Below are 16,623 nucleotides of genomic sequence, written 5' to 3' on the forward strand. Positions count from 1 at the left end.
TGGCGATGAATGAAAGAAATTTTCCGACATGTTTGTTAATTTACAGAATCAGCAGTTGCGATCCTAACAAATTTAATTTGTAGAGGGAGACAAACTGAAGAAACTCACACCTGAACATGATACCCTTGTACAACATTCCTCTCAATATATCATCTCTGTTCATCTTCGTCCTAGGCATTTTCATCTTTTGATTATTCTTATTAGAATATTGCATTTTATTCTCTATCTTCCCTTCCTCCTTCCTCCGTACATATTTTCTTTCTAGTTGTAAGTTCTTCCTCTAGCGTTCCCACTCTCCTATTGTTTCCACGGTCTCAAAGATATTACCACATCTTTTCGACACCCCTGGAGCCTTACCGCATTCAGCTCTCACATGCACTAATGATATTCAATCAGCCGATCGAGTCAGAAAAAAAAAGAAGAAATCAAACATATTTTGATAATAGATGCACGCTCATATGGTCATTGAAATGTTAATGCATGGTTTTGATATGCAAAAAACAGGCATAGCACACGTGCACCCATCCCCATCACTCATGATGAAAACCCTTCTGAACGATGATGGCGCTTAGATTATGTACAGTTTTTGCACGAACGATGGTGGCGCTTATACGTACACTTATGACAGATTCACGATATAAAAAGTAACAACGATGCAAGTACCGTACCAGCATATTAACACACCCGAATGAGACAAGGTGAAATATGATAAATGTTAATTTCAAGGAGCATGACACCAAACTCGTCATAAAAAGCAATTGGCCGTCAACGTAATTTTTATTACAAGAAAAATAGACAGGATTGCCGAAGTATAGTTTGCGTAATAATTTGATGACAGTGTATGTAAACAGGGGACTGGCTACACTAACAAGAAGGTAAACCACCTCCCTGCTTTTATGCATGCTGGAAACTAACGGAGTAGTCGTGTGGAAACCCGATTCATTGATTTTCCTTTCGATACTGACAGACCATGCTAATAATCGATTTATTGTAACATCAGATTGGTCATTACAATGAAATACATATAATAGTGGTTATACATCATTCTACCTTGAGACGTAGCGACGTCATTCGTGTTATCAAAGCAAATAGACTCCGTGATGGTTTGATATAGTGTCTGCGTGCGATGTGTGCATTTTCTATAATGACATGTCCCTCAATGCTATTACTACAAGTAGGACGTAAAGATGAAATTAGCAGAAAGGCATTGTAGCTTGGGCAAACATTATTATCCCATAAAAATGGGTATTCTACTCACTATTTGAGCGCTTCATGTTGTTATGATAATAGAAATGTCTCCAGTGCTAAATATTTATGACATTGAGTGCTTATCGCCCATAGATTATGAAATCACATGAATTCAGGATATTTTATGACTACTGAATCCCCTCTTGAAGTGTTTTTAAAGAGCTATTTAACGAAGACAATGAATAAAAAAAGGAACGTTTATATTCCAACTTTGCAGACGGCGCATTTACAATTACAGCACATTTTGGGCAGTCTTGTTTTGTCGCATGTTCCAAAATGAAACTCGACCAAGTATGTAATTTACGGCGTTTTATGCAGACCACATTGTCATGTCGGTTTTATCTAATTCGGTCTTTGGTTTTCAGTATACGTAGTATTGTTCAACAAATTATTATACATCCACAGGCCTTGCCTGATCGCAACGAGATCGAGAGGGATTAGAGAAAATTGACATGGGATGGTTTGATTCTCAATCGCCTAATCCGGAGTAATGATGTCATATCTGACAAGGAATCGATGCGAGCATTTCCGCCATGTGGTATAGGTCACACGGCCTCTATGCATGATGTACAGGGTGTTACAAGAAATGTGTGGTCGCACGGTCTCACACATACTTTATAGGGTGTATACGGTGTTTTAAAGGGACTGTACAGTACTGGTTGAGGTGGGGATTCATGTTTTGAACATTCCTAAGTGAGATAATGAAAAGCCTCTTATGAAATATGAAAGAGCATGTAATTCTAAGAAGGATTCAACGTTTATTAATTTTTTTGATGTAAATTGGTTTTCAAATGGCTGAGATATCCCAAAAAGTGCTAATAATAAAAGGCGACATGCCCCAACTTTATTAGTATCTCTTTGTTTCACCTTGATTTTGGATATCTAAGCCATTTCAAAACCGATTTCATCAAATAAACTTTTGATACCCCTTAGAACTGCATGCTCTTTGACATCTCATAGAGTGGTTTCTGAATATCTCACAAAACGTTGAAAGCTAAATCTTCACCTCGACCAGAACAGTTACTGTACACACCCTTAGCAGGTGTGGTCACACGGATACAAATAGATGGTAATGTTTAAAACGGTACAGCTTTACATTGTGCGATAGATGCGACTATACTGTAAACGGCCCTTGAAGTATAGTCTTTGTCAAAGATCTTGCTGCTGTACTTGCGAAATAAAGTCATATCAAGGCACCAACACTGCAGCAGGAAAGCCTAATATCCAGCGAGTCCTTGGAGGCATGACCCATTCCTTCACGTATACCTTTGAATTACCAAATACTTCTGCAAGCATTTGGATGTAAAAATATCACAACAGATCGGCTTACTCAATGTGAAAATCTTATACATTATGCACAATTAGCACTGACGATCGATTGGCGATCTTGCTATAGCAGAGGTAAAATTGACTTATGATCTACTGAATTAGTATTAAAAAAGTAACAGTGGTGCGCTAATTACGCCTTTTCGCTAATGAACAATAATCACAGTTTGCAGATTTCACCACTACCCTTTACAACTGACTGTTTCGGCTCGCGACTGCGTGGCCCTTTGAAAACGGTTATCTCTGCACGTACAAGAGGATGTGCGGATATTTCAGTTCCGCTCTCCCGTTTTGTTTTTCCCGACTGTTTGTGTCATTCATTTTATCCGCTTCATAAGGGACCGTTTACTACAAGGCATATATTTCAATTACTGGATATTGTTGGTTTTGTTGGGGGTTTTCCCTTACTGAACTATATAGCATCGAGCTATTTCATCCACCGGTACACGTTCAAAATAATGTATTATCAACTCCGCGTGGACTTCTGCGTGTACATAGGAATATTGTTCATCGACTAAGCCAATAATTAGACAATGTCATGATGTACGCAGAGTTATCTGTATTTCGATTATTTATACAATGTACGTGGAATAAGCTTGCGTGCACTATATTGCCGAGTCGGGCAAGCTTCGAACAAGCTTGCCAGGAACCCCTTCGTGGTCATGATATAGCAATTGAATGTGCTCCAGAACTGATCTGTAGAAAGAAGAAAATCAGATCTGCGATTTGAAGGAATAACAGCGAATCCCGTTCCATTTATCAATTATAAAGACTTAGATAGGTACAGTAAATCAAAGTAATAAACAAATCTGAAAGTTTCTCATGCATCGACAAAACTAATGTTCGGGAATTTCAAAGTTCACATAACACATGGTTTCCAAAGCACAGATATCCATAAATTTCACAATAAAGTGAGTAGGCCCCTACCCTTCGCCCATGTGGATGTACAAATCAAAATAGGTGACTTCATCTCTTCATAAGGTTATTGTCCTATTGGCTTCCGCACAGATAAGAAATTACGCCCTTCACATCAGATTTTTCTTTACTTGAAACCACACGTATAAAGAGTAATGAGTCGAAGGTTGTTGTGATCATACACGTGTAATTGTTTTTTGCGATATTTCTTACCTCACTAGATTGTGACCGACAAATTGAAAATTGTATAACGTCAAGACAATGTGCAGAAGCTCAACTTCACCATTGTATTTGTTTTAATGCAGATCTGTATAACACAGACGACGAGAGCGCTAAAAATGTCTATATTTCGCCTGATTTCATTTCTGCGTAGTTCTATGTGTTGCACGTAAAATCGGGACTGGAGATCAAGACTAATACCCTTTCAGGTAATCGCGGTTCAATTATCCGCATCCAAATAATGCGGATGAAGTAGTCAAAATCGCGTTCATATATCCCATGAAGTGCGCACTACTTTTACGAGCACCCGTTCATATAATGTGGCGAGTTATTTGTGCGAGTTATTTGTCATGGTTACTGCGCACGCCTCTATAATGACGTAATGTTTCCGGTGAATATCCTCACGTGTATGCACACCTCTCGCGCGCTCAAGCTCAGCAATCAGGCGGTTGTGCGGGAAATCGAGTGACCTTTGACCGAACTGTGGAATGTTAGTGCGGATAAGTCGTAAAACGCGTTCATGTATTCTCGATCTACTCCTCATGCTGCAATTATGCGCATAATAGCAGCATAAAAATAATGCGCACTTTTCTACTCCTCTCCCGTTCATGTAATCGAAATTTTACGACTTGTGCTCCTATTATCCGCATCCACGATTACCTGAAAGGGGTATAAGATATTTAGACTGATGTACCCAGCTGTGTGAATGTCGTATTTATCCTCTGTCAAAGCAGGGAGGTAACTAGCCTTTTGTCAAGGCCCTCTAGCTGTATGATGGCCATAACGGGCGAGCGAAGCGAGCCCAGCCAAGCGCGATCCCATTCAGCTGGGCTCTTTTCACCATACAGCGACAGGGCCTTGACAAACGGCTGGGGGAGGGGGGGGGGGGGGGGGGTAACCCGGTCAAAGTTAACCTAAGTTCTCTGTAGTAACAAATTGCAAGCAATAACGCTCCTTGTTGTAGGAGAAGTGATCACAACGCCGAGACATTGCAGTGACAAGCTCCAATGACGAAACTGACTATGGATGCGTTTATCCTATGGATGCGTTTATCAACTCTTTTTCTCGGCAGAAACGGGTTTTCCATACGGCTTTCAGGGAATTTTTACGAGATGATAATCGCAAAGCTGTTTTGATAATGGGGTTCGTTAATCAACTCTTTTTCTCGCCAGAAACAGGTTTTCCAAACGGCTTTCAAGGAATTTTTACGAGTTGATAAACGCAAAGCTGTTTTGATTATGGGGTTCGGAAAGCCTTTTCGAAAGCCGCAAATTTGTGCTTTCAGAAACAGGTTTCCGAAACAGGTTTCCAGAAACCTGTTTCTAGAAGCCCTTTGAAGCAAGATAAACGCAAAGCTGTTTTGAAACGGCTTTGTACTGCGGTTACAGTTATTATGACCCCTTCTCCTCTCACAATATTGCGCAACGCAGCTGCGAAGTGACAAGGCCAGTTTTCGTGTTCGCGATGAGTTGATAAACGCAACTATTTTGGAAGCCGTTTCTAAAGGGCTTTGGAAATGGCTTTTGAAAGCCGTTTCAAACAGGGGAAAGATGATAAAAGCAGCCTTTGAAAACCGCAAATTTGTGCTTTCCAAAACAGGTTTCCTAAACAGGTTTCCAGAAACCTGTTTCTAGAAGTCAGCTGTTTTAAATTGTACTGTGGTTACGAACCTAGTCCACTTCCTGGACTGTATTCGTAGTGTGCCCGCGTGTGTACGGACGTACGTTGATGGTGTCTGTATGTACACTGTATTACACAATTCACCCCTCTATGCTGAATTTTTTTCGGGAGTACCAATTGGCGGAGTGTCGCAATCAGCGGTTGGGCGCATTGGGTGGGTGCCGAGTGTGTGGGGACTTCGGATGATAAAAATCGTCCAGTATCTGGACTATTACGAACCATGCGGGTCAAAATGCGCGATGCAGCTGCGCAGTGACAAAGCCAGTTTTTGTGTTCGCGATGAGTTGATAAACGCAACTATATTGGAAGCCGTTTCTAAAGGGCTTTGACAACGGCTTTTGAAAGCCGTTTCAAACTGGGGAAACATGATAAACGCAGCCTATATCGTACGGTTTTGTTAATCAGGGATGTGAGACACTATTCATCAGTACCTCCCTGTTTTAATTCACTCACGACTCTCAGTGATAACAATAAATAATAATAATAATAATAATATGAACACTTGTAATGCGCCGGTATCCATCATGAAAAGATGCTCATGGCGCAAGAAAGAGAGGCAGAGAGAAAAAAACCAGTGAAAAGGAGGTATGAGAAAAGGAATAAAGGAAATAGCGAGAGTGTCTTTGATAAAGGCCACCTCGTATCGAGCATACATCAGAAATACAGCTGTGTTTTTGTTGTCGAATGTTGTCGTTTTGATTTTGTAAGAATATCCTACTCCTGAAACGTAGACTATGCTTGGTGGTTGAACCTGAGCTATTTCTGAATTTGAGGGCAAACCGTGGGCGGATGATAAGGAACCGATTATGAGCTTCCCTTGTGGTCTCCCTCCCACCTCCCTGGTCTGATGATGATGGTATAAAAATGGTAGCTGGTGGGAAGCGGGCATGTAGAGTGGTGAATTGATTCTATCATGGACAATAGTTCTATCAAGAAGGAAACCTTCTTGGTCCTCAGTGAAGATACTCTTGTTTATGTATAGCTCCACCTATGGTTCTATCTACCCGTTATTATGGTACTTAACCATCTCAAGAAAATACAATTGACTTAATGCGACACTGTATAGTTACCAGCGGGACTTCTATAGGGTTAAAGGCATTGTTTACCATTTGCAGGTGGAACAAAAAACAGCTTTAGTGCTTCAAAATAGTTCTGAAATGTGAGTTAGGGATAGAAATAACCAGTGTAAAAAAAAAATTAATCAGTAAAATCAATGGAAAGTATTGTAAAATATACAAAATGTGAACAATAGTTATAATAAAATTGTTTCGATAGACTAAGCCGTCTACAGTAAACTGTTATGGTTTAGTGAGAAAAATAGTGACATCTCCTTATATTTTAGGCTTTCATGCAAAATTCTTATATGGGTAGGATGTTTTGTGATACAACTGACCTACACATTATGCATCAAAATAATGTAATAACTCGAGCATTTTTAAATCACTGCTCCTAAAGGTAAACAGTACCTTTAACCGAAAGAAATGCTAATGTTTTTCATGAAATGCTATTTTAATGAAGATCATGATCATCAGACTGATAGCTGTTAGTTATCTCATCTCGGTCTCAGGATTGTAAAAGCAGCAGTCTGCCAATTTGTCATGTATTCTAGATAATTCTGATGTACGTCGTCCATCAGTAGCCATAACGAATACAACTGCCTCACTACTTCGTGTAATGAAATCTGGAAACAAATCATAATCATGGTTAGCATGCATATCGTATTCAGAGGAGAAGTGACTTTCATATCAATAATCATGTTCTTTTTGTCAGATGGGGTATTATCTTTTCGAGCCTCGACTCACAGATTGTGAATGAGTGTAGACCTTTTTGGTATTCAGGTGAGTGAAGAGTATGGAGACAAACACGTCAACACAAACTGAACGTGAGGGGTTACTCAGCACTGATGACTAGTCTGAGATCTAAACGTTTTTCAAGTGTTTTCTCGATTTGACGTAGGTAGAAATTAGATGCTATTCGTCACTGGTTTCCACGCGAATATCGAGATACTTGGATTGATTACCATCTATTTAAGGGTCTTGATGATTATGAGTCGTCCCCTGACATTATGTTCGTGTGATTGTTTTTAAGTTGTGAAAGTGGTAATGATGCAAAGTTTAAAGGGATTGTACAGTTTTGGTTTAGATGGGGCTGCAGGTTTCTAATTTGTGTGTGTGTGTGTGTGTGTGTGCGCGTAGGCTAATATTTGTGAGATAATGAGAAACCTCTTATGAAATATGATATAACATGTAATTTTTAGAGGAATTAACAGTCTATATTTGATTAAAATTGGTCTTGAAATGGCTGAGATATATCCAAAAAAGCGATCCTGATAAAATGTTACAGGCCACGACTTTTACTAGGATTTCTTTGTTAATTGTTTTTGGATGACTTCGTCATTTCGGAACCGATTTTCATCAAATAAACTTTCAATTCCCCGTAGAATTGTATGTTCTTTAAAATTTCATAGAGATGGTTTCTAAATATCTCGCAAAACATTGAAAGCTGAATCCTCACCTCAACCATTACTATACCATCCGGGAGTTAGTATACGAGCTTGGCTTTCAACACGACAGACGAAGACAAGCCGGTATGGAGCTGAGACTACTAGTACATCGAGGGCAGGTCTATTCTCCCGCAAGACTGTATTTGACTCGTGGCTTTGACCTATATTTCGTTTTCATGATTACAGCCTCTTGTAGTTGATGACACATGCCATGCATTTTGTTTCTTCGAGTTTGTCTAAACAATGGCCGGAATGAACACACGCATGGCGATGGATCAGTGTATTCGCGTGTTTGTTGTGTGTGTGTGTGTGTGTGTGTGTGTGTGTGTGTGTGTGTGTGTGTGTGGGCGGGTGGGGGGAATATACGCTTTATTCCGATGATTGCCTCCTGTTCTTTTCAAGAAGTATCATCAATAATAATTATGATCATCAGGATACCTTAATGTCCCAGCAAACTGATCATGCTAACATAATACTATGCATGTCATTGTCGATATTTATTTATATAATATATATATATATATATATATATATATATATATATATATATATATATATATATATATATTTATGTATATATATCAAAGCGTAATTCCACAACATGTAATGTGAATGTGAAAAACGGTAAAACCAGACAAACAAAATGGCTAGGAAGTACGCTTTTTAGTCTAGTATGGCTACATCGTCACAGATATGTGGAATGAAAATGTCTATTTTCTATTGAGTTCTACAGATGATTCCAAAATTCCACCTTATATTCAAATACTTTTTAACTTTGGTAAACAAGTAGCCAGGATTGGACTAATGTCTGAGTACTGATATAATGTGTCAACAATGCTATTGATATTTCTGAATTGCAACTATTGTGATTACCTGTCAACCTGTCGCTGGCGCTATCGCATGTCTCGAGTAAAAGTTCTCTATTTCAGTATGAGAGAGGGCGCTAAATAAAGTATTTCAAACAACTGCGTTGGTCCCGTGCGAACAAAAATAATGACTACTAGCTGGTCATGGACTTGACAGATGCTCGGGCCGTGCATCTTAAGCAGACGCTGAGAAGATTATTTAAAAGAAAAAAATAAATGATTTAAATACTTCAAGTTATATTATGGAGTACGTTTAATGTTCCATGAGAACCACGATTCTACAAAGGAACGACGAAAGGCGATTATTTTGTGACAGTTGCAGCTGCCCAACTGCACGCACCATGTTTGGTATAAAATATGAATGGATAAATACAGTGAAATAAAGAAAATGTACCAATATTAGAATTTACATTTGAAGAACTCTAAGAGTTTGAAAGACAAAAATGATAAACGAACCGCGATATCTTAAAAAGCATATAATGTTCCATACATAATACGTGTCAAGGAAATCAGCGAAATCTCACAGACTATCAAGATACTGTAGTATGCTTTTGTTAAATAGCTGTTTCAGCTTGTTTTGACTTTCTCCCGACAGACACGCGTACTTGCCAATATTACGCCACAATGTCATCCGAAATTGAGTGGAACTTGATTATAGTTTGCGCGGAAAGACCTCGAGTTACAACACAATGAAGTCCGCGTACGTTCGGTGATATTTCCGTCACACATGTTTCGTCTTTCAAGCACCTGTCAAGTATTGAAGGGAACGAAGAAGGGCTACAAACAACCATCGATAGACCCCTCCCTCTCCCCTCCGACCCTATCCTCCTCCTTCGTATGACGAAAGTTTGTGAAAAGAAAAGTGAATAAAGAGAGAGAGAAAAAAAACATGCCAGGTCTTGGGGTACAATGGCAAAGCACTCAACTCGTGCATGGAAGGTTTCAGGAGAAACTTAGGGAGGAAAAGGGAATGGTGAATGAAAGGAGAATGAGGTGGAGGGGAGGGGAAAGGAAGAGAGAATGGTATGAGTAAAGTAGAGAGGGATGATATGACACTATCACTCCATTTGCGATGCAGGAACTTCACGCGGTCACTTTGCAAAACCTTTTGAGAAGCAATCCTTCAATCTTGCTCTCTATACCAAGCGGCACGGAGTCCAGTCGTTGGCTGGAGAAAAACAATAGACTACAGGTCACATAGCATTAACCCATTCAGCGCTGGAAGGGTTTGCGGAGGAAATCATAGAAGTCAGCATTAATTGGCATCTCTTTTTTACTGCATTGACATCTGCCAACGTTCAGACGAAATTGGTCACAAATGATTTCATTTGAACAAAATAACGAATAGATATAATCGAAGAGGAATTTGGCAACCTATATCAGTGAGAAACGGGGCCTTAGAACTTCTTGAAAGCGTTGCAAATTTATGACTCATTGATGACATCATTAATTCAAAAGCTTTTGAAAATTCCTCAACCGAATCAATTACAATGAACTACAAAACACTTCAGTAAATAACGTTTTATTTTTCACTCTCCTTTAGGAAACCATGACCACATAGATAGTAAAATAAGTTATAATAGTACAAAAAACCAGCACCAATCCACAGAAACGTTTGGAGGACTTCGCGGGTCGTTCCTGTGGTCTGGTGTTGGGACAATAATATTCATACTTTACTAATCTAAATGTTAAACAAGCAATCGGGCAGATCGCGTGAATCATCACGACCGGTCCTAGCTTTCCAACAATTTTGATTCGCAGCATTCCATTTTAGGACATGTCTTTGAGCATAAAATAGAATGCTTGCGTGTATGTATGTTCTTTTATACAATAAATGTATCTCTGTAACCAGTGGTAAAAATATTTCCGCGTGTTACTAATACTCACTTCAAAATTACGGCTTAGTATTGTTGCTGTCATTTTGCAATTGAGTGTTAGTGATGCTCATGTGGAAATGTTTTTACACCACTGGTTAAAGAGCTATCTATATAGTTGCAAGTAATAATGAAGTGTACAATTTTAGTAACTAGTCATATTATTAAGAACATTATTATTGTTGTACCGGATTGGATAAAAACCATGACTTCTATACAGAAATGAATTCAAATTAAAAGATAAAGGAATAAAGGCCTTATAGATCAAGCTATCAATTCATGTCATTATGATTATGATTATGATTATGATTGTTACATCATCATCATCGTTATCATCATCGTAATCATCTTTGCCGTCGTCGTCTTTGCCTTTATCTGATCGGGTTTTTGTCTCCCTAAAATTTTCTGTCCGTCCTTTTTGTGTATTCATTTGAGATTGAGGACGTGACGGAGTGTTATTTTGTTCATTGCATACGGAGGCGTTTGTGCATAGCAAATTTCTGGTCATGGATAACATTCAAGTCTCCTGTTATAAGCAGACAGGACGATAGACCCGATGAGAAGAGAAGGAGACAAACGAGGTGATTATCCCTGACATCAACGTCGTCGCGGGCCCGGAGTTTCGCATTGCACCGCAGAAAAGATAATAGGCGCTGACAGGTCTTCGATGATGAGTACGGTACAGCGCTCCTCCCTCGGGTAAAACAGGGAAGTGATTCATACCCTGACCTGGGAATTTTATCAGTTGCAGAGCGACATCGAGCTATAATTACTATTTAAAGAGAGAGCTGGGGAAAAGCGTAACAGATGGTCTTATTTACAGCCGTTTTAATTGCTCGTTCAACGCCAAGGCCGACATGATCTCATATCTGTGTAAAGCCGTAAGCTTGGAATGTTTATAGTATGAGAAGCTGATGAACAACGACAACAACATCCATTCAACGCCCCCCCCCCCTATTCAAGAGATTGTGAAGCATTACAATGAACTCCTCGAGACCGGCAGATTTCTTTCGTTATATCGAAATTTCGTTGTAACAGAACAAATAAACAACAACAATAATAATAAAAACATAGGTAGGATAATGTTACGGCCTATTTTTTTTTTTTCGTTATAACGGGAGTGCACTGTATCTCTCTCGTTTTCTTTTTCTTTGTTTCCCCAAATGTTGAATTAAGCAGACTTTGTACTTGTCAGTCCCTGTCATAATCGAAGAAGAAAAAGTCGAAATGAAGGTTGGCCACAGGTCTGTTTGTTTTCCCCCAGCCAGGAAATATGACTTTGCAACAAATTTGCAGTGCCGTCTTCTGCCCCCCCCCCCCCCACGCACCCTGGCAAAATGTTCTCAATTTGCCATTTCCGTGAAAACTACAGATGAGGAATTGCAGAAACTGGAGCTCCAACAGAGAAGAGAGGGGAAAAAAACGTCGGCTCTGATGATTAATGCTATATACATGCAGTTGTATTTCGTGTTTCTGTGGAGGGGATGTTGAAATCAACATGTAGACCGATAGGATGGACAATGAAATCACTTTTATGTGTAAAGAGACTGTAGGCAATAAACAGTATTATATGGTGCTTGGTTGTATTCTCGAATGTTAGTGACGCAACACAATAGAAAATCATAGCATATAATTTAAACATATCAGCATCAAGGTCAAAGATCACACATTCACTTTTTTTATGATGAATGTAGATAACGATTCCAATGAACTGTATCATCATATCCATCCATGCATAGGACACATGACAACAATATTAGTTACAAAAGGTCAACAATACACTTCTTAAGTCTCAGATTGCAGTGCGAGTAAACAATGTCAGGAGGCAACTTAAAGCATCCAGCCAAGTATAATTGACACAATAATGACAAGGACAAAACAAAAAGCATCAAAACAAAATCATCTGAGGCTTTTCCCGCTGCGCTTCCCCCACGCGGGTGTTTTATGCCCCTAGTAACCAGTTTCTATGTGTGCATGCACTTGCTTGAATTAAACACAGCAGGAAGAAAACTTATTCAGTCTCAATCCACATCACATGTATTACATTGCATCTGATTTATATGGGATTACAACAACAGACAATCTATCACCGCGTCTGAGTAGTTTGACAGCACCAGATGCCAATCTGTGCTAAGTGAAGCGAGAGGGATGACTCGCATCCCAAATTTCTTTTTGCAGGATGACATGCATTATGCGCTTGCTGATTTCAGCGTGTCCGGCCTTCCTATACGACAGTCACACTATCAACGTAAAGAATATTCTATGCAATTCCCTTTACCTGTTGCATGTATACGTCAGTCTGAATTACATTTTTTTTTTCTGCTGGCTGTCGTTCATGGCGAGAACTTACTGGTAACATGAATCCACTATGATGAATATATAAGTTTTAACTTCACAGGACAAAGCAGACGTGTCTTATATTCACACTCAACATGTGCTGATGAGAATAAGAAGACAGTTGTACACAGGACTGCCATCTCAAAATTTATAATTGACATTGTAGCCAAACAAGTTAGCCTACTGGTAGTAAGAGAAGAGATTAATATGGAGGGCGGATGCATTTAAGAGTTTCGATGAAAGCATCTTCGCGCAAGAGCAGTTATGTCAAATCAAGTCAAGCCATGTCAGCTAAGAGCAAGCCCAGAAATAGGACGCGTTTTTCTTCGGCTGTTCGGATCGCTTCATTCGGGATTGTCGGCGCTACGCTATTCGGAATTGTCTTCGATGATGAAATGTTACCCTGAATAACTGGCAATGCAGGACTGAAATGATGGTGTATTGAATAGAGAGGAAAGCTGGATGATACCTCATAGGGGTTCTAGGGCAATTACCCCCTGCACAATTACCCCGGACCCTTCCCCTGACCCTAACCCTAATCCTTATCCTGCACCTAATCCTAACCCTAACCCAAACTTTTACCCTAAACCTAACCCTAACCCTAATATTTACCTTAATCTTATCACTAGCAGTATTTAGTCGGGGGTAATTGCCCTGATACGCTCATATAGGGTCTACTCGAGAAACAATAAATTGAGATGTATAACCAGAAGGACCGTAAACAGAGCTTTGATATCCTACATACTGTTAAAGGAATGTCGTATCATCAGTGATGTTTATAATCATGATAGAGTTATGGTATGTCGTGTTTTCAAGACTTATAGTGATTTGTGCGTGTTCATCCCACCATCATGGTAGCCTTTGTCAACAACCCCTTCTCGCTGCGACATATATACATGAATGGCGAGTGAAGCAAGTAGAGGTAGCAGATCACCAGCAACCAAGCCAATTTTCGGTACTTAAGAAAACAACAACAACAAGAGGGCCCACAGGGTAAGGCTACCTCCATGGTCGCCCACAGATGGTGACGCAGACCATATCAGGTAGGTTCTTCCTATCAAAGGTTAAGTCAGGGTATGAACTTGACAAGGGGGTCGCATCCGTGGTCGCATCTCGCTCTTTGTTGCCAAGTAAAGGGAATGAATGAATGAATGAATGACTGGCCAATCATGAGCCGTGATGAGCCGTAGATGGCGCTAAAGCTCTATGACACCACTGGGGCCCCTGCTCTTCCTTTCTAGTGAATCGTCATGATCAGACAAATTGCCCTCGCGGGCTGAAATAGACACCAGTTCAGAAGAAGAACATCATGGGCATACACACTCGGATTGGACTCGAACCAACAACCGTTGATCCTGATTGATATAAACAGGCATCATTTCCACTCGACTATCGAGCTTCTGCCCGATAGCCAGTGATGGTTCTATGGCAGTACGTAAAATTAGGGAGGTGGAAAACCACCTCCCTGGTATACTAGGACTCTACTGCGTATTAATTTCTGTTCAAATTAATTATTCTTCCGTCGAGTTGTTTTAATTGCAAATGACTGTCAAATCGCCTTCATCGACGTAAAAAGTAACTTAAATAAATCCGCAGTACACGTGGCTGTCTTCTGTCTATCAATGAGGATGTCGTTTGTTCGACTCCAACCCGAATATGACTATTGTATGTCCACAATGTTTATTATGGCTATACTAATAAAACATTGAAGAATCGGTGTTTATTAATATCGTTACAAAACAAACAGGAAACAAACAAACGAAAAACTCGATGCATTCAAGAATTCTGAATTTGAATATTACAGACTCCTAACACAAATCACTCAAGGCCTTGGTAGATATCACAGAACTTGAAGACGAGTTCTGTGGTAGATACAAGTATTTAGCCTATAGAGGGCGGACTACAGGAGTCTTTGCCATTGTGGAAATGTGAAAGGTGAAACAAAGATCCTAATAAAGTTGTGGCATGTCGCCTTTTATTATTAGCACTTTTTTGGATATCTCAGCCATATGAAAACCAATTTTCATCAACATGCTCTTTCATATTTCATAAGAGGCTTTTCATTATCACTTAGGAATGTTCAAAACATGAATCCCCACCTCAACCAGTACTGTACAGTCCCTTTAAGAAAAGTGGGATATATAGTTACGTTTACAGTTCAACGAAAGACGCATAGGCTTGAAATCATTAATTTGTTTCATATTGTTTCATATTGAATGTCTTATTATTTCCATTATGAGTCATGAAGTCTAACATTTCTCGGATTTCATGTCTTGTTTGCTGCAACGTTGTTCTGTTTGTTTGATTTTACTTTCTATCTATCAACAATGGCGAGTGGAAAATTACTCTATAAACAAAGGGATGCTCAGATTTCTAGATCATAGAGGGAAGATGATGGCTCTATTTATCAAGGATATCCTTTTAACTGGCTTTGGAGGTAGGATTTCACTCCAGATCCCTATAAATGTATGCATAAGCAATCGACATTTGCAAAAACCATCTGTAGTGAAGAATGTACAACTATTGTAATGACCCCAAAGCGTCAGAAAGACGCATACTACAACCGCTTACTATAATTTGACATGCTAATGCCCGTGTTATGGCCTATATATATATATATATATATATATATATATATATATATATATTGATTTACATATTTTGTTTTTAGTATTGAACTCACAATATTTTCATTTGTGTGCACTACCTCAAATAGCACGAACGTGGTTTCGTAAAACCGCCCTCTTGAGTCGAAATGTAACGGCCGATTGTCGACAAATTTAGCATAGTCACTATTGTTTCTCCTGTGAAACCAAGCCAGTCATAATGATATTTGTTTAGGGTTCAGTTTCACAAAGCCTGTATTTTTTGTGCTTCTCATGATTCCACCACAGTGGCGGATCCAGGTGCGCCCCCTCTTTTTTATTTGCTGTAAACAAAAGAAATAAAACAAAAATATGGGGGGGGGTGCACCCCCTTTAATTTTGTAAAGGTGCCTCCCCTTTACCGAATTCCTGGATCCGCCCCTGCACCACTTTGCTATCATGCATTCTTGATTATTTGTCTGTCTGTTTGTTTTTATGTAAACTTTGTAAACCAGCTATGAAAGTGGAAATGAATAAGCTGAGTAGCGATAATTAGATGAATAAAACAAGGGCCAGAACTTTTTGCATTCATTTCATCAATACTGGCCATCTGTCAGTGCACAATGTCATTTTGAGGTCGCGATCACGAGAGGATTGAATTGATCCTCATGAGAAAAGTGATCTTACGACTTTTAGAGACTTTTTTGTGTAAGAACTTGATCGGATGATTTTCAGACATAAATTACTTTTGAACAACTATAAATTGGCTATAATGGGTACAGAATTTTAGAACTTATAGTGATTGACACACCATATAAGGAATAAAAATGATTTCAAAATCTATTACAAAAAGGATGATGACATACCAGATTCACCATAACAATGCATAAGTGGGAGCTCAAGGAAGTAGAACAAAAGAAGAAAGCAGGCATAAATTCTACGCAGGAAAGCGGTATTGTAATGAAATTCCATTGCTACACTTTTGAAATATGTGAATCTCATATTACTCATGCATTCTTACGGTGAGCCCCCACTCGCCTATGCATTCTTTTGAAGCTGCTATCTATATG

Source organism: Diadema setosum, chromosome 14, assembly GCF_964275005.1.
Source record: "Diadema setosum chromosome 14, eeDiaSeto1, whole genome shotgun sequence".
Taxonomy (NCBI): domain Eukaryota; kingdom Metazoa; phylum Echinodermata; class Echinoidea; order Diadematoida; family Diadematidae; genus Diadema; species Diadema setosum.